Genomic DNA, 20275 nt, shown 5'->3' with positions numbered 1-20275 from the left:
GAGGTGTTGTCAGACAAATTGCACTCCCGGGGTCTGCCTCCTCTATTGAACAACATCTTATACAGCTTGCTTTGTGAGAAACATTTGAACTTTGCTCAGGGAGATATTGCAATTAAAAGGACCTCTTACATGGGCCTCCCACAGGGTTCATGTTTGAGTCCACTTTTGTACAACTTTTACGTAAATGACATCGACAGTTGTCTCTCTGAAGGCTGCACTCTAAGACAACTTGCAGATGACGGCGTGGTGTCTGTCACAGGTTCTACTGAGTCTCATCTGCTCAGACCTTTACAAGATACTTTAGACAGATTGTCATCCTGGGCTTTGGGGCTTGGGATTGAGTTTTCTCCTCAGAAAACGGAGATGGTTGTTTTCTCTAAGAAACGTAGACCTGCTCAACCTAAGCTTCAACTTCTAGGCCGAACGATCACTCAATCGAGGTGTTTTAAGTATCTTGGGGTTTGGTTTGATTCCAAGTGTACCTGGAGAGCCCACATTGAGTATCTGAAAGGAAAATGCCAACAAAGAATGAATTTTCTCCGATCAATCACTGGCACCTGGTGGGGAGCCCATCCAGAAGATCTTTTAAAATTGTATCGAACAACTATTCTCTCAGTGATGGAATATGGTAGCTTCTGTTTCCAGTCAGCTGCCAAAACTCACATCCTCAAACTCGAGCGTATCCAATACCGTTGTCTTCGCATCGCTTTGGGCTGTATGCCCTCAACGCACAACATGAGTCTTGAAGTTTTGGCAGGAATACTCCCTTTGAAAGATCGATTCAATCTACTATCACTTCGGTTCCTCATCAGGTGTGAGGTCATGAACCCACTGGTGATTGTAAATTTTGACAGGCTACTTGAGCAAAATTTTCAAACCAGGTTTATGTCTATATACCATGTCCTCATGTCAATGCAGGTAAACCCTTCTTCATTCTCTCCAACTCGTGTTTGTAGCCCAGACTACGATCATTCTTCTGTCCAGTTTGATTTGTCTATGCAGCAGGAAATTTGTGGAATCCCGGTCCCTCATCGCTCCCTTCTGATTCCAAGAATTTTCGAAGCTAAATATAGACACGTCGATGCTGATAAAATGTACTTTACTGATGGATCACTTATAGAGGAATCAACAGGATTTGGAGTGTTCAACGAAATATCTAGCGCCTCTTACAGCCTCGAGTCACCATGCTCTGTGTATATAGCAGAGTTAGCAGCTATTCATTGTGCTTTGGACAGTATAGCTTCAAGGCCAGTTGGGCACTACTTTATTGTAACGGATAGTCTGAGTTCTGTTCAAGCAATCCACTCAATAAAACCGGGAAAGCACTCGCCATACTTCTTCGAGAAGATACGGGATAGTTTGAGTGCTTTATCAAAACGTCGCTTTATCATCACCTTTGTTTGGGTTCCCTCTCATTGCTTGATAGAGGGTAATGAGAAGGCAGACTCTCTGGCAAAGGTGGGGGCGATGGAAGGCGACACGTACCAGCGTGAAATTGCCTTCGACGAATTTTACTTTTTAGTTCGAAGAAACTCTCTTGTCAACTGGCAGCGCAAATGGGACGAGGATGACAAGGGTCGGTGGCTGCACTCGATTATCCCAAGGGTAAGCCTTAAACCATGGTTTAATAGATTGGACCTGAGTCGAGATTTTATTCGTATATTTTCCCGTCTCATGTCCAATCATTATTCCTTAAACGCGGTACTCTATCGTTTGAATATTGCTAGCAGCAATTTGTGTAGTTGCGGCCAAGGTTACCACGACATCGAGCATATTGTTTGGTCGTGCGAGGTCCATCTTGTCGCTAGAACGAATTTGATAGACTCCCTTCGGGCCCGAGGAAAACCACCCTTTGTTCCAGTGAGAGATGTGCTGGGTGTGAGAGACTTGGACTACATGTTCGAAATATATCTTTTCCTAAAAGCTATTGATCTTCGTCTATAATTTCTTCTTATTTTCATATTTCCCTATCTATCTTCTTTTTCCTTTAAAAGTGAACTAGATATAAGCACACAATTGTTATCAAACAAAACGAGTTTGGCTCCTTAAAACCTAAAGGTATGAGCCGTTTCAAATAAAGAACTTACAAAAAAAAAAAAAAAATCGTACATACATTAAACAGTTTACGTGGACGTCCTTTTCATCTGACTTTTAAATTGGGCTGAATCTTATGTTTTAGAAAGCAAAAATCATGTTTATTTGGGTATACTAACCTCATAAATATTATCGAAAGGTAAATAAATATTATTCTGTTGTCAATAAATCCATCAAAAACCTTAAAATTAGTGGTACATCATAAGCAAGATATAAAATTAAATTTCTACTTCAAATAAGAAGTCCAGATTATGCTTGGGATTCAATGATTTCAATGTCCACTAGCCCACACTTTTATTTATCTCGAGCAAACTGGAAGTGTGCTTTCACGTATTCAAGTTTTTAGTTAAAGCTGTTAACATTTGTCTACATCCTGAATTTTGTTGATGTTGATTTGGTTACGAGATGTGGCTTAAAAATCATGTAATCAAGGGTTCAAGTGTCATTGCTTTCTGAATATGTCCACGTAGACATCCTTGTAGGGGGTAGGGGTCAAGCGTAAAGACACTAGGCCGTTTACTACTCGTCTACTGGTGATGGCCAGAGGAAATTGCGGGTCTGCGTGCCGACTGCCATAGAGTAATGCGCAGGATGCAGAACGCAAGAATTCAAGAAGAGAGAGAGAGCGAAGCTTAGGCCCCTCTTCACAAACGCGGGATCGGCCTTCCGCTAGGCCATCAATGCAAGCAAGAGGGCACGTTTCAAACAACTATGCCGAGATGCCAACGACTGTCCATAGGGCGATACCCATCGGATAGTCATCGCCAAAACAAAAAGTGGAAGGCGCGCCAACTGAAACGTGCCCAGACAAATTGAGAGTGATGATCGAAGAGCTGTTCCCACAGCACGATGTTACTCGCTTGCCAACAGTCCTATACGACTGTGAGAGACGATTACGGTGGATGAATTTGGCGAAATCGCTAAGTCTCTCCAACCGAGGAAGGGCCCCGGACCGGACGGCATTCCGAACGTCGCAGTGAAGGCCGCGATCAGGGAGTTTTCCGAAATTTTCCTGTTATCATTGCAAGAATATGAAACGGAACGGGTGTTCCCTGATACGTGAAAGCGGCAGGAATTAGTTCTTCTGCCAAAACCAGGTCTCCAGGAGACCCATCGGCATACCGGCCGATCTATTTACTGGACACAGCGGTACGGTCCTAAAGAAGGTGATTCAGTACCGACTCCAGAGATACACTGAAAGGACTTTCGGAGAACCAGTGGATGCCATCCGCTCCATCATTGAGATAGCGGACAGAGCCAGGCTAACGAGAGGTAAGTGCTCCGCTTTTGCGCGGTCGTCACTGAGGACCTGAAGACAGCGTCAGTTGGACAGCGATTGCGTCATCGCTCATCCAAATGAGGGTCCCGGAATATCTGTAAAGGCTTGTGGAAAGTTATTTCCACAATCGCCAAATACAGTATATTCAACAGTCAACAGGACAAACGGACACATGAAGTTTCGGCTGGTGTGCCACAGGAGTCAATACTTGACCCGGGCCGGGTTTTTTCATTAGTTGATCTCCTAGGTGGTAAATCCTTTTTACGGATCGCATTCCAAGGCACGGCGAGCCACCGTGTCCCCCCAGTATGCTACTCTGGGTTCATGATCGACTCATGATACTAAGTCCTCCTACGCCATAAAGCCCGTCTGAGGCCTCTGGTCATAATTCCCATCCGGACCAGCATCGAAGGCTGTACCCGAGATTGGAGATCAGATTCGCGCTTAAGCGCTTATCGGCCAACTCAATTTCAAGCCATAACTCCTGCATATATACCCTGCCTCTTGTTAAGATTCAAGACTAAGGACCTCTTCTCTGACGACTCGAGGTCCAGCCTTTACTCGTAACTCGAGGCTCGCTTGGTTTACACGACTATCGTGTGCTCCGCCTCTGTTCGAGATCACTTCAAGAGACCAATGACCTCTCCTCTAACAACACGAGATCTTGGCTCCGCTAGGTTTGGCTCAAGGCCCTCTCCTCTTAACCCGTCCGTGTGCCGAATCGAGAGCAGCTTATCCTGGACACGCGCCTCATACAGCACACGTACGGGTCTTTAACGCTTGCGACTCAGATGAATCCCGATGGTGATGTTATCCTACCCGACTCGAGTGGCTCATCCGACGGCGACGTGAGATCACTCTACCCGAGAGTATTTCGTGATGTGAATACTCTTCCCCCTGCGACTTCGATTGCGGAGAAGGTCTTGTCTTATCCCCACAAGCCCGGTCCTGTGAAAAATCACATACGACGAGCTCCTACGAATGAGGCTCCCGTCGGTAGCTAAACTCGTAGGATGATGTAGTCATCTTGGCGAGAGGCTCCTCGACAGCGAAGGTACAGCTACTTGCCACAGTATCTATCCAGGCAGTGGTAAGATGAATTCACTCCAAGTGCTCGCGTCTAGCCCACCACACATCCGGGATGGTGCTGATCATAAAACTAATCTTATGCCGAACAGGTATCATTGCCGTTGGACCGTGCAATTTCGTGTCCAAACGCGCAATCAAGTTCCTAGGGGTGATGATCGACGACCGACTCAGCTCCACGAGTCACGTCGATAACGTGTGTAAGAGAGCGAAAATGGCCACGGCCGCACTCACACGGATGATGTCGAACTCCTCGGCAATCCAAAGTAGAAAGAAGAGGACCGTGACCACGTAAATCTTGTGATACGGAGCGGCGGTCTGGAGGCAGGCTCTGGGAAAACAGTGTTACCTGCAGAGACTTAGCAGCGTTCAGCGGCTGATGAACCTGCGGGGTGGCGGGCGTCATGCCCATCTCGATTTTGTTAGAGGAGGATTTCCATTGATACGACTATAAAGACACGCCCAACGTACGAAATCTCGTCAATGAGGACTCGATGTCCAACTGGCAGCAGGTGTGGGACAGCTCAGCGAGAGGAAGGTGGACCCATCGTCTAATCCCGCACATCGGTAGCTTGATCGGAGGAAGACACGGTGAAGTGGACTTCCATATGACGCAATTCCTGACTGGTCATGGATGAAGTACCATTATTAGTTTGGACATGTGGCTTTGTCATATTGTCCAGATTGTGGTGACGATTATGTAAGTTTAAAACCTATCACCCCACCGGCGTTACAAGGACTCCCTTTATCAGGCCTCAGGACGGCTCGCTTACCAAAGGAAATTGCAGGGAGTTCGAACTTTGACCTCAGGAAAAACCCCAAACTTCTTGACTTTATTTTCAATTTGCCACCACTCTATTTCGGTAATCTTCACAAACTAAAAAGTCCCCAGATGGTTATGGGTCCTTTTTGGGCCAAGCCCTGAATGTCGGTTGAAGATGGCGGAGCTTCGACGAGGGCGACGCTGCTACTGACCAACTGCTCTGTCGGTCCAATTCCCACCGGAAACAAGGACGGAAGGCTGGTTGGTCGATTTGAAGGGTTCGTAATTCGGAATCAACCACAACCATCGACGTATGACCGCTCGGAGGTTATCGGTTATCCGTGACGATCGAGAGCAATACCAAGGTCGATTCTGGACCAGGGTTCAGGGATCAGGTTGGCTTTTGTCCCGCCAAATGATTGCTTTTGGCCAAAGACTTAGGGGTCCTGTATAATAATCTGGCGTTAGTGTTCCGTCTTTCAGCGGGAACAAAATGGCGGTTAGGCGTCTGATGGCTTACCTGGTGTCTGGCTTTTAACACTTAGCTGGCTTTATGTGCTGGATGTGTTGTGCACTTTGTACTTCGCAGTTTTGTGAGCCAGTACCAGGTAGTCGCCTTTGACCGTCCTTGAACCGCGAGTACAGGTCGTTGCTCTCCCATTATGGCGGACACGATCGCTTCGCCTTCGTCTACTCGTCGGGCGTCGCTACCGATCGGGTGGTTACCAAGCAGCGCGAGTTACCGTGAATGGACCTCTGGTTTTCTGGTGTTGAAGCTTCCTGGCTGCATACTGGTGGCTTGTGGCGCTGTCGTCGGCTTTGAAGACTACATTATTTGGGGAAAACCATCACCCATCATTTTCCCTCACTGCGATATTAAAAAACTTCAATAACCCGCGACAAATCACTATAACCTCGATGGAAGTGTTATCTGACGCTTACAATTAGGAGACACCCGAATACGTGGTATTTGCCTGTCCGAGGTTTGCGGCGGTACTTACCAATATACTTGCCGTCTGTGGACCGCGAACGGTTTAGGATGACCTCATCGCCAGGGAGCATCTAAGTAGTGTGCGTCCGGTCTAATCATTGGAGCTATAAAGATAAGGTAATGGTTGCGTCGCGAACGGGTGTAGGATAGCCTACCGCCGGGGAGTATCCGACTATTGTCGCTTATTTTATTTTATTTATTTGGTGTTTCGCCCCACGACAATGCCGCTTCCTACTGGGAAAACTGCGGGAATTCCTCGTAGCGGTCCTCTTAGGAAGGGCGTGAACCACTGTCGGTTCGATCGGAGAGGTTCTCGATACCGGGCGAGCCTCTCGATCGAATCAGTGTAGAATGCCATCACTGTCGGAAACGTCCGAGTTGTGGTGTTGAAAGTCCCGAATGTGTGCCGTGACAAGCTGCTCTCGATCTGGCACACTACTGGCAGAAAACGCCGCGGGTTAAAAATCCTAGGATTGCTAGAAGAAGTACGGACAATAGTCGGAGTAGACTGACCCAACCGCGGGGGGCTGTCGAGTAGAGTGCGTTGACTACACGTTTTGAAGCCACAAAGATAAGTCAACATCTTCTGCGTAGCGTATGCCGTTCGTGCGTAGGATGCTCCACCTTCGGGGAGTATATGAGTAGTGCGGTTCCCAACGATCGAAACTACGGGGATAAGACTTTACCTTCTTCGCAGTAGAAATCGTTAAGGGTTATTTAACGATCGTGGAATACCCACAGGTAGAGTGCTTCTCGAGCCATTCGAGTTTGTGTAGGATGACGTCTTCGTAGGGAATGATTCGAGTATTTGCGTTAAGTACCGCGCGTATGCTGTGATAGGCGCGAGTTTAGATTAAGCTGCTCTCGATCGGCACACGACCGGCATAAAGGTGGCAAATCTCGAATCCTGGAGATAAGAGGTCAGGCATCGAGTCAGGAGAGGTTTGTGTGGCCAACCCCTTCTTTGCGATCAGTGGTCGGGACTCGAGTCGCAAGAGGAGAAATCAGGCCTTTAATCAACAGTAGGAGAGGTATAAGTCATCACGAGGAGAGGTTAGATCTCGAGTCGCTAGAAAAGGCCTTGAGTCGTGCAGAGGAGAGGTATGTGTACGTCAACTTCGAGTCGATGCGAGGAGGGGTCTGATCTCGAGTCGTGTGAAGAGCGGTTTCTGTGGGAACCTCAAGTCATTGTGAGGAGATGTGTCGATTCTCAAGTTAGAGAAGAGTTCGGACTGCGAGTCGTAATGATGAGAGGTATTGCTAAAACTGTTCTCGTCTTTGAGTAGGTATTGCTTTGGAGCGCACTAGGGCGAATAGGCCTCCCACTATTGAAGGATAGTGCATTGAACAATTCGAGGTGGGAACTAGGTGTGCGGTCCTAGGTGGAATTTAGGAAGTAGGAGGTATGTAAGTATGTAGGAGGTATGTAGGAGGTATACACGGAGTATATCATGAGTCTTTCCATCGTTTCCATGGACCCAGAGTAGCAAACAGAACGGATGTGATGGCTCGCCGTGCCTTGGAAAACAATCCGTAAATCAGGATTTACCACCTTTGGATTCCAACTAAAAAAGAGGGGTATGGGTTTGCCAAATGCCCCCGCTTGTCCAGGAAGGGGGTGAGAGAGGTGGAGGGGGAAATCTTATTTTGCAACGTGGTATTTGTACGGCCCTTTAGATGTAATTGTTTGCACAAAATACAATTGCGAAGTTCCGAACACTGAAGAAAACATACCTTCTCTTTTATATTACTTTTTTTAGAAGGAAAGGACCCATCCTCATGAGGAACATAACACTGCTCTGTGGGCGATCCAGAGCCATCGTCTTCACTTGCTGCCAGCCAAGGTTTTCTCAGCAAAATCTCTAGTTAAAAGGTCCATTGACTATTTTGGCTATTTATATTAGTTTTCATTTCACAGTTTATAAGTTTCAGACAAAAATAATTCTTAAAGTTAGTCTCATATAGTCATTGCATACTTTAAGGCGCAGTTTTCTAACTTTTATATAAAAGCACATTTTTGAGTCCTTTTTATCAGGCAATTGTAGGATTAATATTAATAGTTTCGCTTAGCAATAATCAAGATCTATTACGAAAAAAAAATTTTTTTTTTTGACAATGGCATATTTTCAAAGCAATAATAAATTCTCAATTTTGTTAATAATTTTGTTTTCCAAAATGTATGTTATGAGTTCAATTGATCCTTAAACAATTGAACCAGTAACATATCTTTTGGAAACTTTTTATTAAAAGAAAATGATAATTTAAGATTGCTTTGAAAACATGTAATTGTTAAGTTCATGTTAGTCTTTAACGATTTAAATATTGGAATAAATATTTTACTACCATTTTTGATGAGGGAAACATTTTGTCAAATTTTCTGAACAATGTACCATTACTCAAAAAAAATTTTTTAGGTTTTGTTCTATTTGGAAAATTTTTCAATAATATTTGATTTTTGTAAGACATTTCAGTTTCGATAAAAATCCAAGGAATTATGTATCAGCGGGGATTTGCTCATTCTCCTCTAAATGTGTTTTTGAACCTTGGTGATAGATTTTCGCATTTTATAAATTATAAAATAAGATAAATTACAAAGTATATGAATTTCTTCTCGTGGAGAAAACATATCGCGGGGCAGCTCAAAATTTAGCAACCTATATTTAAGTTTTTTTTTGTATTACATAAAAAAATTCAGATCAATATCCGCTTATTTAAATAGCATTTTAACAATATGGAGGGATCTGTAGTTTCGAATTTTTTGTTCTCATATACGAAAGAGTGTAAAATAAAACTCAATTTAACTCAGGGCTGTAGGGGAGGGGTGGTGGTGTTTGAAATCTTAAAATTTGCATTGAACTTCTTCCGCACTTATCCGAGCCGGGCAGATTCGGGATTTTATCTGAAACCTGGCGAAATTCGGGCATTTTGTTTTTGAATTTTTAAACCGAAATCCGGGCAGTATTCGAAAAAAATTACAAAAATCCAGAAACTTTTCAACAAAAATGAAGAAAACCAAATTTGAATCGTTAATTTTCCATCGAAAAACATGACCAGATTTTGAATCGTATTTCAGGCACCCAAACCAGGATTCATGCAATTTCGATCCTTGTTAAAGATTTTTGTTTAAAATTTGGTTCTTAAAAACTGCAATATTAATAATGTTGAACAATACGCCAAAACATATAGAACTCTCTGTAATTTCTTTGAGAGAAGAAACATATTTCTGTATCATCAATTACTTTTCATTACAAATCAATTCCTGTTGATGTTTTTATAAAAAAACGTTTTTTCATAAGACTCATTAACCTTACACAGTTGAACTCAAATTCTACTAAATTTTTGTCACTTTCAGCTGAATTGTGCAAACGAACTGACTTTGATTAATTTTTCAAATCGAACTTGCAATCAGTATAATAAGCCAGCGATCTCTGGCAATTTTAGTTCCTTACCGAAATAGTCATCTTGTTAATTTTATTTTGACTGGCGAACTCATTTCCGAGCTGAAACTAAATCTGAATTTTGAACCTGAATTCTGAAATTTTCAATCTGTTTCAAATTTTCCCGCAATCCTACGGCCAAGATCTGATTTCACGATCGCCTCAAGAATTTTGCACTCTGCAACGCGAACAAAACAATGGGCAAAAATGTCTTACAGTGATTGGTAAGAATTATTTTTTAGTGAAAACCATATTAATGATGATAAGTCGTTTTTTAAGAACCATAAAAGGATTTTTTTTAAATATCTACTTCTACTAAAGGACAAGCCCTAGGTTTTCAAAGGTGCATCAGTAAGAAATGCTAAGTATTTTCGAATAATAATGAAGCCAACTCTAGACTGTGTTAGGTCTTTAAAAAGGAGAACTTTTTCTTTCAAATATTGCTATATAAATTGTTACTGCAATAACATAATACTGTTGAGGAAACTCTTCTTGTTGTCAGATTCCGTATTGAAGTTTGCAAAAATTCTAGGGATAGTTTTTGAATTGGCCACCCTGCAGAAATAAAACACAAAGCCAACTTTCCACCCAAGAGAGAATGGAGAGCGGAAAACTTGTTTTGGATGATTGTTATTTCCATTATCAACCCGCCGAACGGCGTGTGTACGTTTTCGGAAAATGTGAGTGAATGAGAACCCCGCTTCGGAAAAACAGTTGTTACTCATGTCGATGTCTGTGGGAGCGCCGCGTGTTTTCCATCATCCAGCTTAGGGGAGTCGGTCGGACTCTCAAGTGTGTAAACTTGAGCACTGCCATCCGGTTGCCCGAAGTTTTTGGCATCGAACATCCCCCCATTCAGTTCCGTTAGCGATCGCAGAGAGTCGAGTTCGAGAGGTTTTCGCGGCGTGGATTTTCCCTTCGATTTAGGCGATGTGCTCTGCTCATCATCAGGTTTTGTGATAGTTGAGAACATTAATTCTTACAATACCTCCCGAATAGCATCATAGTGGAAGAAAAAAAACCTATAGCAAACAGCTGGAAACGTATTGTGGTGGTATTTGTGCCATGGCAGCATATTGCCATCGGTTCAGTGACAGGGTGAGGTGTTAAATTGTGTAATTTATGGTCAATCTCGAAATTTTTGCGCTTAATTGAAGATCCTGTATCGACAGCGTCGGAAGAAAGTGAACGTCTTTTGTTTGTTCCGTTCATCCCCCCCTACTCGGTGCGGTTTTTCTTCAAAGTGAAAAAGCTGAAACCAATCACACGCCAAGCCAAATTGAATTTCGCTCGAAGAGAAGTGGCGTTCCTCCAATTTTTGCCAACAGCCGGTCGCGGGAATGTGAAATACGAAACTCGGCTTCAAGTACGACGGGAGCAGAAATAAATATGGAATAAATACCAGCCCCAAAAAACCGCCGCGGAAAAGTCCGCTGATATAATCGTTTTGTGCCGCGGCTGAAATGTGCAACGGCAAAAGTGCGAAGCGTGAATGAAATTTTCCGATCCTATATCAAAGAGCAGAATTTGATAGCATTTCCCGAACGAAATAGGAATTCCGTTCACGGAGTGACGAGTGCCACGGGAAGAAAAGTCACCGCCTTGCGGCGAAACTCAAGGGAAAAAAATAGATAAAACAAGTGTGAACCATTTGCCAATGTTTATGTGAAATTGTTTGCGTACTTGTGCGTAATGCGTTCATCAGTCATCGAACCTTTCATCTATTTCCATAGAGAGGTTGAAATTTGCTCGGACTATTGAAATTTATGCTGATTGCAGTAGAAGGAGAAGTTTCCATCAAAAAATTAAAGCAAGGTAATTTTCTGGATACCAAAAAATTTGAATTTTGAATACTTTATAAAAGATTTTAAGCAGAAGGCTGCTAACTCAAAAATGTAACCTGCAAATTTGTAATTTTGGATTGTGTCTAGCATATTAGTGTCACTTATGTCCAAGTTTCTGTAATTCCAATTCCAATCAAGTTCCTTCAGTAAATGGTGACGGAATCAGGAAACCTAACTGGAACATGATTGATGATGCCAGCCAACACCCACTGCTAACACGTTCTATTACCGGCAATATAACTAACAGTCAGTGCAATGTGTGCTCAACAGGTGCAGGAATCCATTATTCACTGGTTCGGTTCCGGGTTAGTATCGCCGCCGGAAGCTAGAAGCTTCTTCCGGTGCCGGTCCAGAATAGTGCCGTTGTCGGTAATGGATTAACTTCGGGTGCGTTAAGGGGTTTAGAATCAAAAGAGGGATGTGGTGCTCGATTTATGCATGAATGGTTGAAACTGAAATTAATGATGTTTTGGTAAAGTCCGATCTCGGTGCCAACTGATTCAATAGGTACAGTAGTCAAATAACAACATAATATAATGTGTAGGTAATAAAAAACAAAATTGTGATATTTTTACTGCATATCCAATTGTTCCTAGGAAACTCAAGGTAAACCAGTTGAAGAAGGAAATAAAAACCTTGCTTCGAGTCTAAATTTTATGTTATGATTTAATGCTATAGAGTGTCCATTTTCCGGCTATTTAAGCGTTCCCGGGAATCGGAAAATCTGACGATCCTTGAATTGAAAATGACGATTTTAACACTCTACTGCATGAGAAACATTATCTACATGGTATTTTTAATTATTAGGTAGTAGTATTGCAAAACATTTCAACCTTTTTAATGCCTTGAAAATCAATTAGCAATTATAAAACACAAGATCCAAAAATTAAGCACTATAACCGACAAACTTGTCAAATTTTCGCTGCAAAAATTTGAAATAATGTAGAAAAAAAATCGCTATCGATTGAAGTTGGTTAGGCAGACACCAAATCTAAAAAAAAATCAGATAACTGTCCTTTTTGCTTCAAAATATGTAACTTCTTTGCCGATGATTTTGCTCCTGTCAACAGTTTGCGAAACAGGAGTTTTAAATTATGAGAGTTGAAAAATAGAACATTCAGAATCTTTTCGTAGCGTTTCTTTATTGGAACTTTTTGGTTTCATAGATTATTTGTCGTTTTTCACTTCTACACCAAGTTTACAAACGAGAAAACATATTTGTTATCAAATTAAATGTATTTACCAGTTTTAGATTTTTTTCTTTGTTTATAGGAACTCAACCCGATAAGGTCATTCTTCCTCAGGTTTAAGCCTAAGCCATCAAGCTAGAACTATTATTTTCCTTGATCAATCTGTTTCTTTTTTCAAATTTAGATCGTGTAAATTTTTAGTAATTTAGCATTTTTATTGGCTTTGGGAATTTTCGGGATTTTTTAGCGATTCCGTTGATTAAGATAAAGAAGCTGTACCCAGCTTGAAAAATAAATTTTACGAAATGATGATCAATTAATTGGTTTATCACAGATTTTAATGTATTTTTAATCGGTAAGAAAGTATTTCCGCTTGGAAATACATCATTTCATTTTTTTTAATCACTGTGCAATATTTTAATGATTTAAGATTAAAAATTTCCTGATAGTTAAGTCCCAATAGACGATATTGTGGCTGAAATCATAGGCTGCGTAATACTACGAGCTATGTAATACTGTGAATCTGAGATTTTGAATTGTTTCAAGTGATTTAAGAAAACAGGAAATAATGCTAACAGTTTGAAAGAAATTTCGAAATTTCTTCAAATTCAAACTTGGAATTTTATTTTAAATTTTTTTACAAACCAAGAAACAGTATAATCAATTTAAAGTTATGTCACTTTCTTAGAACTCGATGCAGTTGATCCAACAGTGCCCAATCTTTTTAAAATATTCGGTTGAACAACTTGTGCTCCCGTCATTTGCAGCTTCAATAGTCATTACCCCGGGTCTAAAAAATTAACACAACTTTAATCATCCCAAATATTAGAAATCTAGGAAAGGAAATAGAAACTAAAGAATCGAAATTAAAAAAGAATATATAACAGCTAAGGAGGGGCACTCTTGAAAAAAATCTCTCGAATAATTTCACTCGAAGATAAGCTAAGCGGAACCCCGGAGTGAGTATTGGAGAATTTTTCCACATTCATGAATGCTGAGGAAATCATTTTTTTTTCCAAAAATCTGAGAATTTGATGTGGATTTTTTTCAAAACGTTTTCCAAAAAATCTAGGCAGAATTTAGTGGTTATTCGAAAAAAAAAAATCAAGACGAAAGTGAGGAATAATATTCGGAATTTCAATATGTTTATCAAAACACGTCAGCAACGTTAAAATCGTTTTCAAAACTTCCAATTAAAACCAATTAAGATAAAACTAGCTAATGAAAATAACCTCACTTGAGTTTTATGTTTTTTCCTATGTTTACATACATTCAGTAAAATAAGGACTTGTTTTTACAATATAATGACAACCAGCCAACTGGAATTACTTTTTTATTAGTTTTGTCGAGATTTGAATAAATTACCGCACCTAATTACCAGTTTTTGAATGAAGACTTGCAGCACCAAATAGGTAGAACAAAGAAAAACATCTCTTATTTAAAATAACTTTGAATGTTTCGCACAATTGCAAGGTATATTGCTTTAAATTTAAATATTTCCCTTATTTGTGAGGAATTTATAATCCATGTTTACCTCAATTGATTTAAAGACAGGTCACCACAGGGCCGTAGGAAGAACGGACTCAGGGGGGAGGGGGGTTTTGCTGACTGATTTTCACCTATGATATTTTGCCCAACAATGCAAGAATTAAAAAAATAAAATAAAAAATAAAATGTTTGTGTTGTGTATCGTATTTTCGAGCTTTGTGGCTTATACCAAAAACGATTAATTTGCCATAAAATACTCCGAAGGAGTTATTGAGTTGGACATAAATACAAATAAAATGAGGAGCTAGGCTCAGTTCTATTTTATACGTCAAACTTTGAACGTGTCATTATTTAACTGAGGAAACTCATTTTAGTTTGTAACTATTATTCATTTTTAAGTACGCATTAATAGTTATCGTATTAAATCGTTTTAAACTTAAGGGCGAGCTTATTTTTTTTTTCAATGAAACCTTAAGAAACGAAATATGGAATTTGCTTTCATCGATGGTTAAAATCTATGAATTTGTTTAAGAGATTGGTAGATCAAACGTACTCGATTGGAGCATAAAATAAGTTCTTTTCAGAATAGCCTTAAATTTCTTCTATTCTATACTCAAACCAAACAAGCCCAATTTACCATAATCTTTTGCAAATTCCAAGGTTCTATCCTTTGATGAAAATAAACAAAATACTCCAAAAAAGTAAGAAATAATAATTTTTGGAACAAATTTGCTTGATGAAACTTGAACTAAATTTTTGATTTTAGTTCGAAATTTGGCTTTTAAAAAACCTGCATTATTGAAAATGTTAATACACGGAGAAAACATAAAATTTTGTGCATATTTTTAAGGTGAAAATCAGGTAGTTTTCCGATTTTATCACTGTTCGATTTTATCAATACTCGCCAAATTCACGCTCGATTTTATCACGGTTATTGTTTCGATATACCACGCTTTTTTAGAAATCATTCAGAAACCATTTTTTAAACCTTAATTTTCGTTCAAAAGCAGAGAGCGTCTTTGTTTATGATATTTTTTATGGTTCATGTTATGGTATATGGGTAATCAATAATATGAAAAAGCCATTCAACAGTTTACGTTAGCTGTATAATGTTTAAAATCGTCATTTGGATTTTAAAAACACTTATAGTAATAATCGGCATAAGTATTTTAACGTCACGCTAACGCTAGTGTTGTTATTTGTGCTTGGTTAGCCGCTCTAAAAAGTAAACTTTTTTGGTAATGCGAATAATATAAAGACATGGGTGAATTTAAGCGTTTTTGTAGAGAGATAAGTGTCTCTGATTTCTTTGTTTAATTTGTTTATTTGAAAGAGTGGCGTGCGCATTAGACTGAGTCGATTTGGGGTCATTTTTGAATTTCTCAAACCCTGGGGTCTTAAAAGCTTCGTTTTGGTCCAAAACTCATCCATGATTTTTTGCAGAATTTTTAAGTAACGTTTACATGAGTAAATTTGAACTTTTAGGTTTGTATGGGAAAATTGAATATTTTGTACTGAAAAATCAACATAATTTTTGTTTCTTCTGTGTAACCGAGCCTGCTAATGGTTTTGGTGCCAATTTATGAATTCCTTCAAGGAAATTTTCCGCTGAACAACTTTGTTGAATATCATAACTTCGTATCATTTTAGACAAAAAAGTTATTAGCTCTTTAACAGGTGTATGTCTTTTGGCATTGATAAACAAGAAATTCAATTGACACCACTGCTGGGTGCCTAGCGAAGAATTGCAAGACCACTTTTCATGCCATACTTCGTGGGGCACAAGCAGTGGTGTCAATTGAATTCATGGTTTATCAATCCAAAAAGACATACACCTGTTAAAGAGCTAATAACTTTTTTGTCTAAAAAGATACGAAGTTATGATATTCAACAAAGTTGTTCAGCGGAAAATTTCCTTTAGGAATTTTATAAATTGGCACCAAAACCATTAGCAGGCTCGGTTCCACAGAAGAAACAAAAATGATGCTGATTTTTCAGTACAAAATATTCAATTTTCCCATACAAACCTAAAAGTTCAAATTTACTCATGTAAACGTTACTTAAAAATTCTGCAAAAAATCATGGATGAGTTTTGGACCAAAACGAAGCTTTTAAGACCCCAGGGTTTGAGAAATTCAAAAATGACCCCAAATCGACTCAGTCTAGTGCGCATTTCTGATTGGACAGCCTTTAGTATTGTCTGAATTTTCTTTTCCTCAAAATATGTCAAATGGATCAAGATTTCTGTTTTTCTACATATCTTCTCATGAAGCAAATTTCGAGAAACACACTTTAAAAGTCTATGTTGAACAAATTTCAAAATATTTTTCGAAAAAGTAAACTTTTTAGTTAATCAAAAAAGTGAAGATTAAAATATTGTAATTTGAAATTTGCAGAAGAAACTTTTTTGATGCATTTTTTTTACTCTTTTTCAAAATCGACATAAGAGATAACGACTGTTAAATTTCCATTAAAATTAAATAATTCACATTAATAAGATGTAGGGGAGATGAGGGCATAATGAGCACCCAGGGCATAATGAGCACTCGTTTTTTCTACATAAGTACGTATTTTCTTAAACAAATTTTCATAAGGACTTGTTTCGTACTACCCATAGTATTAATTTTTCACCAAAAAAGAAATATCCTTTTCATCATTACAGAAATATTAAATAATAATCAGCTAGGTTCTCAAGTGACGAAAATATTATAATTTTTGAGCACCACCAAATAAGCTTTTATGACCTTTAAATTATCTTGATCTGAAATGTACGCACTGCAACATGATCTACACATTGTTTCTCAATTTTCAACATCATAAAATTTTTGATTTTTTACTTAAATCAATTTTAAAACGCGTTTTTACTTTAATTTGTTCACTAAAGGCAAAAAGAGCACTTTCAATGAAGGCATAATGAGCATTTTCTGCCGGGAAATCTAGCAGCGAATTCAACTCGACGAAGTCAACTGAATAATAGAGCTACCGCTTGACTTGTTTCGTCTGTCGATTTGGCCTATTGGTAAGGTGTCGGAGAAATAATCAGTAGACTCGAGTTCGATTCCTGTTCGAGGGGATTTTTTTTTGCACATACCATTCATGATTGATTTTTTTTATTGTTACATTATACGGCTAATAGCATCAAAGCATCATCCGTCTAACAAAACACCAGAAACATAATGTATGAGCATGTGTTAATTCTTTGAATTCTACCAACAGACCATGATTATTTTGATATTGCTTTGTTTGATGAATCTACGCCTCACCGTTTAGTGATCATGATCATGAATGATAAATGAAAAAAAATCACCTCGACCAGGAATCGAACTCGAGCCTACTGATTGACACTCCGACATCTTACCAATAGGCCAAATCGTCAGACGATACAAGTCAAGCTGTAGCTCTATTACTCAGTTGACTTCATCGAGTCGAATATGCTGCTAGAATCCCCGGCAGAAAACGCTCATTATGCCTTCATTAATGATGCTCATACTGCCTCGGGGGGTTTCTCATTATGCCTCTACAGTGACTGGTTTTCAGCTTTCGGCAAAACTTTTAAAAATGCATTTTTAAACGTTTTTATCTACTTTTTCAAGTTTCATCCAATTAGGCAATAGACTATTTGAGTGTCTGAACACGAAACAATGATGTAATTCACATATTAGGGGAGATGGAGGCATAATGGCCACCTTAAGGAAAACGCTTATTTAACCATAGAGAACAGCTGTAATATGTGAATTACATCATATATAAAGGATATTTCTTTTTTGGTGAAAAATTAATACTATGGGTAGTACGAAACAAGTCCTTATAAAAATTTGTTTAAGAAAATACGTACTTATGTAGAAAAAAGGAGTTCTCATTATGCCCTGGGTGCTCGTTATGCCCTCATCTCCCCTACAGCTGTTCTCTATGGTTAAATAAGCGTTTTCCTTAAGGTGGTCATTATGCCCCATCTCCCCTAGACTATAAAATTTAACTTCTACATGGTTTTATTTCATGAAAAAGTCTTAAAATTGCTGTAGAGAAGAATAATTTACACTGAAATTGATCCTTTGTGTTAAGTTATCTTTGATAATTACATCTTATGATAAAAATTTATTGATACAAAACGTTTCCACTACTGAAAACATTATTAATTATTGATTAAAGAAAATAAAAATAGCTTTTCCACTTTGATTTTAAGCATCGCCAAATTCACGGTTTCGCCATATTGACGGTGAAATCTTTTTTAACCGTGATAAAATCGAAAAACTACTGTATATGTTTCTTTTACAGCAAATTTTTTTTTCATAAGAATCAATTCCATAATAAAAATCCTGTGGATGATGTTTTTAAAAAAAAATTTGAGATTTTTTGTATAAAACAAAACATTGAAAATTACAACTACTTACTTTATATTTGTGATTTTCAGTTGAATTGTGTGTACAAACTAATTTTGATTTTAAAATTTTAAGTCTGGAAAATGTATTCACAAGCAAATTTTCATGTTCTCTTAAATTCCTCAACAATTTAATGTTGATTGAATAGCTCATTTATAAGCTAAATCTTTTTCTGAATTTGGAATCTGTTCCGAATTTCTAAACGATTTCTGAAATGTACAAAAAATACGATTTGCGGATCTTGATTCCAGATAAGAATTTTATGAGCCAAGTTTGAGGGCTTTTATTCATGTATCTAATTCTGTAGTTATTCTGTAGATCTGTAGTTCTGGTTTATTCTTAATCGATTATTTCAATTATTTATTTTTAATCTGTATTATGAATCTGAATTAAAATGTGAATTTCAAATGATGAATCTATATCTAAGTTGTTAATTTACGATCACCATTTCGAAGCTTTAAATGTTTGAATTTTGTGTAAGAATTAATGTTAAAAACTTCGAATTTTAATATAATACAAAATTCATCTTTTTTAATATTCGGAAAACTTTTATCAATATATTGAAAATATATATGATTTTCAAGAACATGATTAAAATTTGATATGCAATGTAAAACAAAGTTTGAACCAGAATTTCAAAGCTGCTATTTTATTTCTTATGATTATTTGAATTGAAAATCAAGAATCCTAAACTGAATACAGAAAAATAAATTCGAAAATATGTAGAAATACAATTTTGGTTAAGGGAATATGGACCCAGAACTTCCGAAAAAATTAATTTAAAATTTAAGAATCAGACCTGAATTTCTATAAACAAGGGAGAATATTTTGAAAAAACTGTAGCAGAATTTTGAAGAATTTTTTTTTTTAAATTTAATAATCAGACCTAAATTTCTATAAACAAGGGAAAATATTTTGAAAAACTGTAGCAGAATTTTGAACTAGGGATGGGCTTTTGAAGTTTTGCCATCAGTTTTTTAGTGTAGATTGTTACTCTTGAAAAACTTTGCTCTTTTGTCGTAATTTTGTTATGAAGTGTAGAGTAGAAAACCTCGCTTGCTTTTTTGGACCGTCATGAAGGGGTTTAACCCTCAAACCCTCCCTGTTCCTACGGCCATGAGCCATCACCATATGAATTTCTTTTCAAATTCTAATCACTGACTGTTAAAGCACAGACAAAGTTAAAGTTAAAGTACCTATTTCGATTTAAACCCGATAAAAACTGCTTGTTCAACTAAGCTTAGCACTTGAAGACTAGGAAGTTCGATCTAGTTTAACACCTAAAGACCGAAGATCGAAAGAAAGTTGGTCCTCTGGACTCAAACAACTGGGGATTTTTTTTTATTATCTGACGGGTTTGCGCCGGGGGTCTTCAGATTTTCCCCAAAATTGAAAATTTGGTTCATTTTTGCGACTTAAAAACACATGTATTTTTTCAGATTTCTAACATTTTTATTTTTTGAGTTAGCTTCGGTTAGATTTTTTTGTAAATAAAAAATAACCATTTTTCAAAGCTACATAACTCTGTTGTTTCTCAACGGAAATTATAAAATAGCACATCAAAATGCATTGAAATTTTATCAGCTTTCCAAATAGAATAGTTGAAAAAAATTAAATAATGACCTTCAACATGAAAAGTTGTAAATAAACTTTAAATGGCGTCTAAAAGTACCGTCTGCACCACCGAATATTTTGCAAAAAATACCATTGTATAGCTCAATTCA

At 38.3% G+C, this 20275-nt stretch overlaps 1 protein-coding gene across 4 annotated transcripts in view; it reads left to right on the top strand.

The window, feature by feature from the left end:
* LOC129757634 (diacylglycerol kinase 1) overlaps positions 1-20275 on the top strand; it is a 459105-nt gene that overhangs the window by 30239 nt on the left and 408591 nt on the right. The window contains exon 1 of one of the 4 annotated variants that reach the window (XM_055754906.1): positions 10525-11465. The exons of the other annotated variants lie outside the window; for them this stretch is intronic. The gene's annotated coding sequence lies outside the window, so the exon portion shown is untranslated. Of the gene's footprint in view, positions 1-10524; positions 11466-20275 lie in introns of those variants that run through there. 4 annotated transcript variants of the gene reach the window in all.

Source organism: Uranotaenia lowii, chromosome 3 (genome assembly GCF_029784155.1).
Source record: "Uranotaenia lowii strain MFRU-FL chromosome 3, ASM2978415v1, whole genome shotgun sequence".
Taxonomy (NCBI): domain Eukaryota; kingdom Metazoa; phylum Arthropoda; class Insecta; order Diptera; family Culicidae; genus Uranotaenia; species Uranotaenia lowii.
This window is presented reverse-complemented; position numbering and strand designations above follow the sequence as displayed.